Genomic DNA, 12548 nt, shown 5'->3' with positions numbered 1-12548 from the left:
GGGTGCACTCTCTCAACGCAAGAACACTTTGTTCTATTAAACTGGCACTCCATGATGCTCACCTTCCCGACGATCGCTGAAGGCAAATGGGTACATAAGCAAATGTGGTGAAGAAAGCTGATGGTGCCTGGCTATCAAAAGATACAGCATCTGGTGTCTTAACAGCTTGAAGGTAAACAAGCGAACATCCAGCTCAGAAGCAACAAAGCCCACATGGAAGAAGCACACCAGCCTGTGTGATCACGAGGTGTCGAAGGGATCAGGGATCAGGCATCAAAGAACAAAAAATCAAATCATTGTGAATGAGGGGAGTGCAGATTGGACCCAAGATCCATCTGATGACAACTGGACATCCCCTTACAGAAGGGTGGTGGGGAGGAGATGAGCCAGTCAGGGTGCAGTGTAGCAACGGTGAAACATACAACTTTCCTCGAGTTCCTAAATGCTTCCTCCCCACTATCATGATCCCAATTCTACCTTACAAATCCGGCTAGACCAGAGGATGTACACTGGTACAGATAGGAACTGGAAACACAGGGAATCCAGGGTGGATGATCCCTTCAGGACCAGTGATGAGAGTGGCGATATCAGGAGGATGGAGGGGAGGTGGGGTGGAAAGGGGGAACCGATTACAAGGATCTACATATAACCTCCTCCCTGAGAGATGGACAACAGAAAAGTGGGTGAAGGGAGACGTCAGACATTGTAACACATGACGAAATAATAATTTATAAATTATCAGGGGTTCATGAGGTGGGGTGGGCAGGGAGGGAGGGGAAAAATGAGGAGCTAATGCCAGGGCTTAAGTGGAGAGCAAATACTTTGAGAATGTCGAGGGTAACAAATGTACAAATGTGCTTTCCACAATTGATGTATTTATGGATTGTGATAAGAGTTGTATGAGCCCCCAATAAAATGATTAAAAAATTTTAAGTATTTTTTAAATGAATAAAATGTTTAAAACCCCGTAAAAAAAAAGATTAAACAATTGTGAAACAAACTAGAGAAAGAAACAGAGATGGGCTGGAGAGATGCCCAAACACAGGCAGTTAGTATCCAGGGCGCCCCGCTGTGCAAGTTGAAGAGACTAGGACCTTCCTCTATGTCTGGTTCTCAACCTTCCTAATGCCGCCACCCCTTAACACTGTTCCTCACGTGGTGGTGACCCCACCCACAAGATTATTTTCATTGCTACTTCAAAATGTCATTTTGTTACTATTATGAATTGTAATGTAAATATCTGATATGCAGGATGTATTTTCATTGTTACAAATTGAACATAATTAAACATAAAGCATAGTGATTAATCACAAAACGATATGTAGTTATACATTGTGAAATAATTCTGTGTTTTCTGATGGTCTTAGGTGACCCCTGTGAAAGGGTCGTTCAACTCCCACAGGGGTCGCGACCCACAGGTTGAGAACCGCTGCTCTAGAGCCTGGGTCAGCACATGGAGGCTCTTGGGAGCCTGATTCGGTTCTTTGAGCATGTACATGCGGCTCTGAAGTAAATTGGAGAACATATAAAGGATATGATTCAGATAATAGTGATTTCATTTGTTTGTGAACCTATATTTACGGCTCCTGACTACTTAAATTGTTGTGAAGGACAGGATTGGCTCTTCGGTCTCAAACGTTTGCCAACCCCTGCTCTGAGCCAACTGAGAAAGAGAGCCCTCCCCTCTAGCGGGCACCCTGACTTCCAACTTCTGCCCTCCCAAACGGTGAGAAGGCAAAGGCCGGGGTGGTCAAGGCGCCCCGCTGGCATCATGAGTAGGAAGCCTCATCTTTCTCCCGAGGAGCCTCTGATGGTTTCAAACCACTGACCTTGTGGTTGACAGCTCAAAAGGTAACAACCCACTCTAGCCCCGGAGATCCCACTTCAGGTTCCATAGCAGTCTGGTTTTTCTGAAGTTTCTCTGGACTTAACCTTGACTTTCTCCTTGGGGATCGGGTAAATTCCACATCTCCTCCTTTCTTACCTGTTTACTTGTTCTAAATCACATTTGTTAGGTGAACGCTGGGAGACCGGACAGGGTGAGAGAAACACCCAGGATTGAAGATCAGCTTTAGCCGTCTATCTGATAAGGGGCTGCGCAATTCTGTCTCTCGGCCCACCCCCACTTCCGTCCTCTCTGAGCCGCGGCCATATCCAAAATGGACTCTGGATGGCCCCTGTGGCTGCTCGGCACAAAGGGCTCTTGTGTGTCCCGAGGTCTATCAGTGTTTAACCAGCCCCGGCGGAAGCGCAAGCACACCCTATCAGCAGCTTATCGGGGCCCACTATTTTCCAAGCACAGTTGTTAGTCTCTCTCCAGTTTACCCAGCTCCACGAGCGAGCATGGAAAACTGCACATGCAGCGCCAGGCTGCGCCTCGCCAACACAGGCAGGGAGAACTAACCAGTTACTGAGATGTCCCTGTGTGGGATGCTCCAGGAGATCTGATGGGCATCTGCCAGTGTAGCTGTCAAGGCACTTGGACTCAAAGGCACCCAGAGAAAACCACAGTCTGGCTTAGAATGCACCCAGAAAACTAGGTGCTTCCAAACCTCCCTGAGGGGCTGGGACGAGGGGAGTAAGTGGAGACACCTCTTGTTAGTACCCATTTGATCTCCATTGTAATGTAGCTGGTCAATAGCCAGCTCTTATGAATTGTGCCGCTACCCACAAAGTCAGCAGTTCAAAACCACCAGCTGTTCCGTGGGAGAAAGACAAGGCTTTTTGCTTCCATAAAGAGTTACAGTCTCAGAAACCCACAGATGCCGTTCTGCCCTACCCTATAGGGTCCTTCTGAATCGGAATTGACTCAATGGCTGTGAGTTTGCGGGTTTTTAGGTTTTCTATTTAGCTTGGGTTGTGTTTAAAGGAGTTGTCAATTGGGGACCAGTTGGACACTAAATTGTATGCAACCTTGGCATTTGCAAGTGTGTGTTTGTACTGCATCTACCTGTTAGTCTGTCCTACAGGGGTGGTGTGATCTGCTGCTGGAAGCTATGGTATATCAAAAAACCAGTATCATGGACTGCCCAAAGAACAACCATCTGTCTTGGAAGAAGTCCAGCCAGCATGCTCCTTGGACATGAGCATGGCAAGACTTCGTCTCACTGGCTTTGGACATGGCATCAGGAGAGGCCCGCCTGTGAAGACGGACATCATGCTTCGTGAGGTAGAAGGGCAGCAGAAAAGAGGAAGACCCTCCTGGAGATGGAGGGACACGGTGAGTGCAACAACGGCCTCAAACGTAACAACAATTGTGAGGATGGGGCAGGACCGGGCAGTGTTTCATTCTGTCGTACGTCGGGTTGATGTGAGTCGGAACAACAACAAGCAGAGCCTCCCATCATGTTAGGCAGAGTTCTCTAGAGAAACAAAACCAGGACCTTATGATATATATATATATATCAGATATATATATCAGATATATATATCTACATATATATATGTGTGTGTGTGTGTGTGTGTGTATATATATATATACACACATATATAGATATATGAGGATAGATTTATATAGCATGAAGGAATATAACAGCTAATTAGTCCACACAGCAGTACAGAGGGCTCAGTTCAACTCACTTCCGTGGAACAGTTAATATACTGGAAGTCCTTCAACTCAAGAGGGTTGCCGGGTCCAAGATCAAGGAAGCAGGCCGTTGAGTCTTCCCACAGGCAATGCAGGTAGTCTGCCCACAGGCCATAAACAGCAGGGCAAGTACCAACAATCAGCAGCTTAGGAGTTTAGCAAAGCAGGTCTGGATGGGATATGGAACGCAAGCAATGCAAGATGACAGGATCCGCCAGCCTCAAGCTCAAGCGATGTATACACCAGCAGTGTAGTGAAGCAGGTCTCGAAGGAACCTCAAGCTCTAGCACTACGATCCTGGGCTGGCTGTCCCACAGGTAGTGTAGCTCACAAGTTGAGGCAGAGAACTAGCTAAAGCAGCCTCATGCTGGTCTGATTGCCAGAGGGCAAGAGAGAGAGGGGCGGGGCTTGCCAAGCCTGTATCTCTTTGCCCTCCAATCAAACTGTGACCTTATTAATCCCACATGTTCCTATTAATCAGGTTGGCACAATAAACCTATCTATCACACCCATGATGGACAGGTTTCATCAGCTCTTCCTAAGACAAGAAAGACCTGGCGATCAAGTTCAAAAGAAGTATCCATGGAAAATCCCATTGATTGGAAGGTGCACCTCCTCAGCTGGAGAACACTCGAAATGCACAGGGGCTCCTAGAGCAGCCATGGTCCTGGAAAGGGCACCGACTGGGGCAGCTGTGAGTCCGATCTATTTGATGGCAGCCATCCATCTCTATGCCATGAAGGGGTCGGGGGATTCTAGGGAAGGGTGCAGAAACTGAATTCAAGAGCTAGGTGTGCTGCTGAAGGGACCCTGCTAGAGCCGAGGGCTATGGAAGAAACAGTCTTGCCTGGGGAAGAATTTTGTGCTGAACAGGATCCCAGGAGAATGTAAGAGCCTTTAACTAACATGCATTTGTTTCTGTTTCCATCTTGACCAAAAAGTTCCTCCCTAAATCCCTTGCCTCTGGGTCCTCCATTTAGGGGAAATTTGGAGTCTCATTGTGTGTGCATTTGAACTACAGGGCTGTGGTGTCTTTAATACAAACAGTTGAAGAATAATTTCTAATTTCCTGACTTCTCCTTAAGCTACCCTGCCAGGATCCTCAGGAACTAAGCAACTTCATTTCCCCCCCTTCATAAAGTTGCATTTTACACATTGAACCTTCCTGTCGGGGACCTTAAGCAACTTTCAAATTTAGCAATTACTCTAACAGGCAAGCTAGGAAAGGGATAGCATCTTCCTCGTGGCCCTGGGGAGCAGATTTCTGGAGTCTGTCTTCTTTGACTTGCTGGAAGAGATCACAGAGATCGGGAAAGGTTCTTTCTGAGACGCAGCTGGGCCTCAGCTTTCTCTGATTAGGCCCACCCACTGCCCCATCTTTCTGGAGGCGGCTGGAGCAGAAATGAGACACTTGTCTGCTTTACGGCTGGTCTCAGACACAGGATGGACCGCTTGCCTGCGCTGATTCGCGCTGTTATTGTGCTCAGCTCGGTGCTCAGCTACTCAGAGTAAGGCTGTCCTGTCGAGTCGGCCCAGAAGCACCTAAGAAGGAAGGCCTGGTGATCTGCTTCTGAGAACTCAGTGGCCGAAGGCCCCATGACCCATAGATGCACTTTGGCAGATGGGGTCACCGTGAGCCCACGTCGGCCCCATGGCAGCAGGTTTGGTACTCTTGGGTTGGGTTGGGTGTCCTTGCATCGATTCTGACTCACAGGAACTTTTTCCATCTGGAAGAAGACAGATGGTCCGATCCACTGCCACCGAGGCCATGCTGACTCAGAGCAACCCTCTAGCACAGGGTAGAACTGCCCCTCTGGGTTTCCGAGACTAACTCCTTACAGACGTAGGAAGCTCCATCCTTCTCCCTCCGAGCCGCTGATGGTTTCAAACCGCTGACCTTGAAGTTAGTAGCCCATCATTCAACGACTACCCCACCAGGTAGCGACTACAGCCTAGTCATCTCTGTTTTACAGGGTCGCTGCGAGTTGGAATGACTCGATGCCACACAACAGTCTTTCAGGGAGATCGCTCGCTCTTTCTCCGATGAAGACACCTGGTGGGGTGGAACCCATGACCTATTTGCTGTCAAGCGCTTAACCAGTTGTGCCATCAAGGCTCGTTGGTTTGTTGCATCTTGATGGGGCGTTGGGCAGTTACCATATATACTTGAGCATAAGCCAACCCAAATAGCCGACGAGGCACCCAATTTTACCACAAAAACTGCATTAAAAATGTGCTGAAAAAACTCGGCTTCTACTTGAATAAATACAGTAATCTGTGCCTTCCAAGTGGGCTCTGGGCCTAGGCTGGGCCTTCACCAGTCTGAGTGTCCCTTGTCCTTGTGCAGTCTGGGGACCGCAGCAGTTGATCTAGAAAGCTCTTCCCGGTACAGTTCCCAGCCTGCCTAGCTTGGGCCTTCCCCAGAACTGTAGACACCGTGCTTCCAACTTCATATTCCGCTCTGCAGCTCCCTGCCACCCCCAGCCCCCCCTCGGCCGGAGCCCGTGGCTTGAATTTCCAGGAACACCAGGCACACGTGGAATGCTGCCAGTCCAGGAGATTCCGAGGGAGATAAAAAGCACATCTTTGACCACTTCTTTACCAAACAGACCCAAGATGTGTAATTAAAGGCCCCAGGACGCTCATGGAAATAGGTTTAAACTTGAGGTAATCCCCTCTGGCACTTCCTCTTCCTAATAACCATCAACAAAAATCAAACAAATCCACCTGGCTCCAGCCAGCGAGTCTCTAACAAGCAAAGGTCGCAGGAGGAGCGATAAGAGAAGAAAGCGGCCACAAACGGCGTTTTACTGGAAACACATGTCAGGACGTGCTAGCAAGTGACTCCTGCCTCCCAGCTGGGACCGTCGCAGTCCTGAGCGAGCAGGGGCCCAGCTCGCTCTCTGCAGCGGAGAAGCAATGTCAGGGACACGGCCCTCCGGGAGCTAATTGGCCAGGCTGCCCAAATGGGGTTTCCTCTCTGTAAGGCGAGCCTCAAAGCTAGAAATGAGGCCGCTTTTGTGGAGGGAGGGGCGCAGGGGAGCCTTGCTGTTTTATTTTGTTCTTAAGAATAAAGCTCTGTCTGTTGTACCTCCTGTAGAGCTATAAAATTTAATTCATCAGTCTGTTATTTCCAGTGCATTTGAATCGTGGTGCCGGCGAAGACTATTGAAAGTACCCTGGTCTGCTAAAAGGACAAACCCATCTGTCTTGCAAGAAGGAAGGTCAGAGTGCTCCTGAGAGACAAGGATGGCAAGACTTCATCTTCTATGCTTTGGACAGGTTGGAGAAGGCCATCATGCTTGGTGAAGTAGGAAGGCAGTAAAAAGGAAAAGAAAAAACAAGGAAGACCCTCAATGAGATGAATTGACACTGTGGCTGCAGCACTGGGCTTGGGCGTGGGAACGGCGGTGAGGATCAGGCAGGACCGGGCAGTGTTGCGTTCTGTTGTGCGTAGGGTTGTGATGGGTCAGCACTGGAACCTAACAACTGTTTCCAAACCCAAATCCAACCCGCAGCAGTCAAGGTGATTCCATCTCAGGGTGACCCGAACAGACGGAGTAGGGTTGCCACGGGTGTCAGTCTCTACTGAGCCGATGGCTACACCATTCTCCCTCGGGTTAGCTGTGGACTCAAACCACCAACATCTCAGTTAGCAGGCGAGTGTTTAATCACGCTGACACCAGGCCTCCTTGTCTAGTAACTCAATTCGTCTCTGTTGAGCTTCATCTGCAAGCCAGTTGCCGAGTGTTACCAACGGTTTGTGCTCAAGAGACGCGGGTGGGGCTCCTTTGGAACGCTCCTTGGCTTTGGGGGAACACAAAGAATCTGAAGGGGCAAAAGCAGGGCTGCAGGGGCTTGAGGTGGGGTTTCCCAATGGGATTGTGACAACAGCCCTTGCGACCCTTGAAGAATGAGCAGGCCTATAGAGGTGAGAGAAAATTCCTCAGCACAGCTTCTCGGCCGCCCTCTCCTCAGTGTCTTAAACTTCCTCAATAAGCATCCCCATGGCTCAGGCATCCTTTAAGGAAAGCTATCCAGAGGACGTCCTTGAAATCCACGCTCAGTTACCGCAACTTTCCCAGCAGCCTTCTCTACCTTGAATCTAATTGGTCCAGCAGAGCCCCTCCGAAGCGCTGTTGTGATTGGATGTTGTTGTTGTTGTTGTTGTTGTTGTTGTTGTTGTTGAAGGCATGCTAAGGAAGCCACACCAAGTGTACTGCCAGGAAAACCTAGCCTGCAGCCGAGCACTGATTGCAGAGACCGAGTTAAAGAGTTTTGTTTGAAAGCCCACATGGAAGAAGCACACCAGCATATGCAATCACGAGGTGTCGAAGGGATCAGGTATAAGGCATCAATGAACAAAAAATCTTACCATAGTGAATGATGGGGGGAGTGCGGAGTGGAGATCCAAAGCCCATTAGCAGGCCACTGGAGATCCCCTTGCAGAGGGGTCTCGGGGAGGAGACGAGCCAGTCAGGGTGCGATGTAACAACGATGAGAAATACAACTTTCTTCTAGTTCCTAAATGTTTCCTCCCCGCTCCCACTATCATGACACGAATTCTACCTTGCAAGTCTGGCTAGACCAGAGGATGTACACTGGTACTGATAGGAACTGGAAATACAGGGAATCCAGGGCGAATGAGCCCTACAGGACCACTGGTGTGAGTGGCGATACAGGGAGGGTAGAGGGAGAGTGGGTAGGAAAGAGGGAACCGATTACAAGGAACTATATGTGACCTCCTCCCTGGGGGATGGACAACAGAAAAGTGGGTGAAGGGAGACGTCGAACAGGGCAAGATATGACAAAACAACAATTTATAAATTATCAAGGGCTCATGAGGGAGGAGGGAGCGGGGAGGGAGGGGGAAAATGAGGACCTAATGCTGGGGGCTTAAGTGGAGAGGAAATGTTTTGAGAATGATGAGGGCAATGAATGTACAAATGCGCTTTACACAATTGATGTATGTATGGATTGTGATAAGAGTTGTATGAGCCCCTAATAAAATGATTTTTTTAAAAAGAGTCTTGTTTGGAATAAACCTGTGCATATATGAATTGGAACCCTAGAAGCAATAGTTTTGGACTTACTCTCAAACTTGGAGTAGGAAGTAGTCTTAAATGTACAGTTTTGAACTTCTCAGTTTGACTATGTCGACCAGACATGCATGTGCAACTTAATATCTGAGCACGCTAGAAGCTGGGTAGGACAGGTCAAAGACCAATTCCAAACAACCCCCAAATATATTGCCTTCCCGCTGATTCTGACTCATCGCGACCCTGCAGGACAGAGTGGAAGTGCGCCGTGTGGCCGCCGGGCCCGTTGATCTGTGCCGAAGTAGACAGCATCCTCTTTCTCCCGAGCAGCGAGATTTGAACCACCAAGTGTGTGCTTAGCAACCCGACGCTTAGTCCACTCCGTCGCCGCGCATCCTTGCGAACAAAGCAAAGTCAGGCAGAATTCAAGCTTTTCAAACTACTTTCAGCTTCCTCTGTGTGTGCCGCTGTCTCACTCCGGATCATGTTGGCCTGCTTGTTCAAAAGGAAAGTGGCTTTGGAGCAAGGATCTGTTTTCGCAACGTGTGTCTGTTGTAGAAACAAAAGGGGTGTCCACGAAGGAGCTACAGGGGAGAGAGCTGTGGAATCATTACAGCCAAACTAACGTAAGCCCGCTGCTAGGGAGTCAGTTCTCATCATGGCAATCCAGGTGTTACAGAGGAGAACTGCTCCAGAGAGGTCTCTTGGCTGGAATCCTGATTGCCAGGCCTTTCTGCTGCAGTGCAGCTGGGCGTATTCAAACTCCCAACCTTTAGGTTAGTAGGCCAGAACAAACTGCTTGTGATGCCCATGCAAAACAACACCAAGCCCACTACCCTCTGGTGGATTCTTCCTCATTGTGACCTTATGTGGGCAGGTGGTCTTATAAGTGTAGAACTCTGCTCCACAGGGTTTCGGAGATGATAAATCTTTGAAGGAGCAGGCGGCCTCATCGTTCTCTCTCAAAATAGCTGATAGGTTTGAACCACTAACCCGGCAACTAGCAGTCCAGTGCCAAGCCCAGAGCACCACACATAACCCAAACCACTGCTGTCGAGTTGATATGGACTCACAGTGACCCTATTGGACAAGCTGAGACTGTACCTCTCGATGGGAGTAGAAAGCCTCATCTTTCTCCTGTGGAGTGGCTAATGGTTTTGAACCTTTGACCTTGTGGTTTGCACCCTAACGCGTAACTCACTCGGCCACCACACGCAGAAGCCTGGAAATCATTCCTTTTTACCACCGTCCTGGAGAAGAAGGGCCGAGTGTGGCCCTGAGCAGCCTGCCCGCAGTGAAAATAAAGCGTGGCCGCTGAGGAAGGCATACTTCTTTGGCATTATTGGTAAGATTTCAGTTTGCACACCCGCCTCTGTCCTGCTGCTCCACATCTGTGAGGGGCTATTTGTCTCACGGAGGTACTCAGACGAACTCACGTGGCCCGAGTGCCAAGACACTAGCCCAGCAGGTGTCAGGCCAGCACTTGGAGGACGTGTGACCTGGCCGGAGAAATGGTCTCTGCCCCACTCTGGGGGACCTCCTCCTGCAATTTTTGTCCTATGTCGGCAACTCCCCAACACTCCTGAGAAAATCTGGTGGCCTAGAAGCCAGGGCTGGGAAAACGGGGGTGGGGGGTGGGGTGGGGGTGTCGGGTAGCAGCAACGCGGCCCCTGACCAAGGACAGGCAGCCAGATGAGACTCAGGACACAGCCTGGGCTGGAGCTGGTTCGATTCAGCAGGGCCCCTTGAACCTGTGTGCGTTCCTCTGTTGAGCCTGTTACCATGGATAGGCTCAGCATCATGTTCCCACTGCCAGGGAAGGGAGTGGGGGTGTGGATGTGGTGGGGGAATCAGGCCGCCTGGAGTGGTTCCTGGGTGATGGTGTGGGGAGGGTGGGCGAGGGGAGTGAGAGGATATAAAACATGGCTGGTGCCCAGGCAGATAGCAAGGGGCCAGGCTGAGCGCCCCGGCATGCCTAGTACCTTTCTCTCCCATGGTACTCAGCCTTCGTCCGCTGCTTCTCGTACTTGACAACACTGTTGGTGTTAACCGAATAAGGACAAGGCAAGATTCTCAGTTTAGGGTGCCCATGGTCTCCTCACTGAAACTCCAGACCTGCGTGCAGCAGTACATCTGCAGACATACCCCAGTGCTGTGCTGTGCCGTGCCGTGCCAGGCGCCTCACGCAGCTCTGGAGGAGCTATAAGATTACCATCCATTTCCTAATGCACGCTCACAGCACATCCATATTCAAATGTCCCCACAAACCCACTGCCATCTAGTCGATACCAACTCATAGCGACTCTTTAGGACAGAGTAGAATCGTGCCTGTGAATTTCCGAGACGAACTCTTTTTTTTTTTTTTTAATCATTTTATTGGGGGCTCGTACAGCTCTTATCACAATCCATCCATCGTGTCAAGCACATGTACATATGTTGCCATCATCATTTTCAAAACATTTTCTTTCTACTTGAGCCCTTGGGATCAGCTCCTCATTCCCCACCCCTCCCTCCCTCATGAACCCTTGATCATTTATAAATTATTATTATTTTTTCATGTCTTACACTAGCCGATGCTGAAACTAGCTCTTTATGGGAGTAGAAAGCGGGATCTTTCTCCACCAGAGCAGCCGGTGCTTTCTCCCGGCAGTCATTCCCCAACCGTGAAAGCGCAAATGTCCCCAGTTGTCCTCAGAAATCTGTCTTTCAGCCGGCTGATTCAAACCAGGACCACACAGTGCCGCTGGCTGTTAGAGGGACTGTAAGACTCTTCCTCTAGCCCTGCCGCTCCGCCTGCCCCTGCCCTCAGACCCTGCCTTCTGATGGCTCTGACCGACGCCTGGTGGGGACGGACGTCTTTCCCCAGCGCCTGCTGGAAGGGAGGCCAAGAGGCTTGATTGTTTTCAGGTGTGCGCCACACCGTACACTCCACATGGCCTGGGAGCAGGAAGGACGTCAGGCCAAGTTGACCGGCTGGGAGTCCCACTGTGAGTGGGCTGAGGTGGCTCTGGGGGAAAGGTGACTCCAGTCAGAGCCCTCCAGTGTCAGCTCACATTTACGCTTTCTACCCTGCAGCCCTCAAGGGGCGAAAACTGGCCCCATGCATTTGTCCAGTTCCCCAGTGACCAATTTCACCCCAGGGCTTGTAGATCCGTGATGATTCCTGCCTGAGCCCATTGCTTTCATAGGACCGAGAGAGGGAGAGAGAGAAAGAGAGAGGCAATCTTCTCATTTTCATTCCTTCCATATTTGCTGTCTAGAATTCTTCCGTTAAGAACAGTCCCCTCCAACTGATGACTTTGAAATACAGTTGCTCCTAGAAAAAAAAAAACAGGATAAATGCCCAATTCTTTTCTTTTACAAAAAGAAATTTGCTCTATGTATTTTGTCGAGACTAAGCCCAAAAGAACATCCAACAATCCAACAGTTCCAACCTCTGACACAGTCCCGTTGATGACATGCTTCACGCGTGGAACCTCTCTCACTTCCTGTCCGAAGGTTTCCTGCTCCGATAACGCAAACTCACGAACGATAAGTTTCCAAGCTGACCGGTAGTGCAGAGAGTCCCGTATAGATAGTTCTTGAGAAAGCTCAAGGCAGACATTCTTCACAAATTAAACTAAACTAGGGGAGAGAGAAAAGACAAGCGGTGGAAGAAATTGTTGGTTTTTCAAAATTATGTCTCAGGTTGTGATCTCCAATTTCATTTCTTTTGCCAAGGTCATATGAGGGTGTACCCAAAAACCCCGGAGTTTAAAAAAGATCATTTCATTGGGGGCTCGTACAACTCTTATCACAATCCATACATCCATCCATTGTGTCAAGCACATTTCTACATTTGTTGTCCTCATCAATCTCAAAACATTTGCTTTCTAATTGAGCCCTTAATATCAGCTCCTCATTTTTTCCCTTCCCTTCCTGCT

The sequence above is a fragment of the Echinops telfairi genome, unplaced genomic scaffold (genome assembly GCF_000313985.2).
Source record: "Echinops telfairi isolate 266 unplaced genomic scaffold, ASM31398v2 ScPeMD7_7469;HRSCAF=8507_0, whole genome shotgun sequence".
Taxonomy (NCBI): domain Eukaryota; kingdom Metazoa; phylum Chordata; class Mammalia; order Afrosoricida; family Tenrecidae; genus Echinops; species Echinops telfairi.
Note: the sequence above shows the minus strand (reverse complement) of the source record.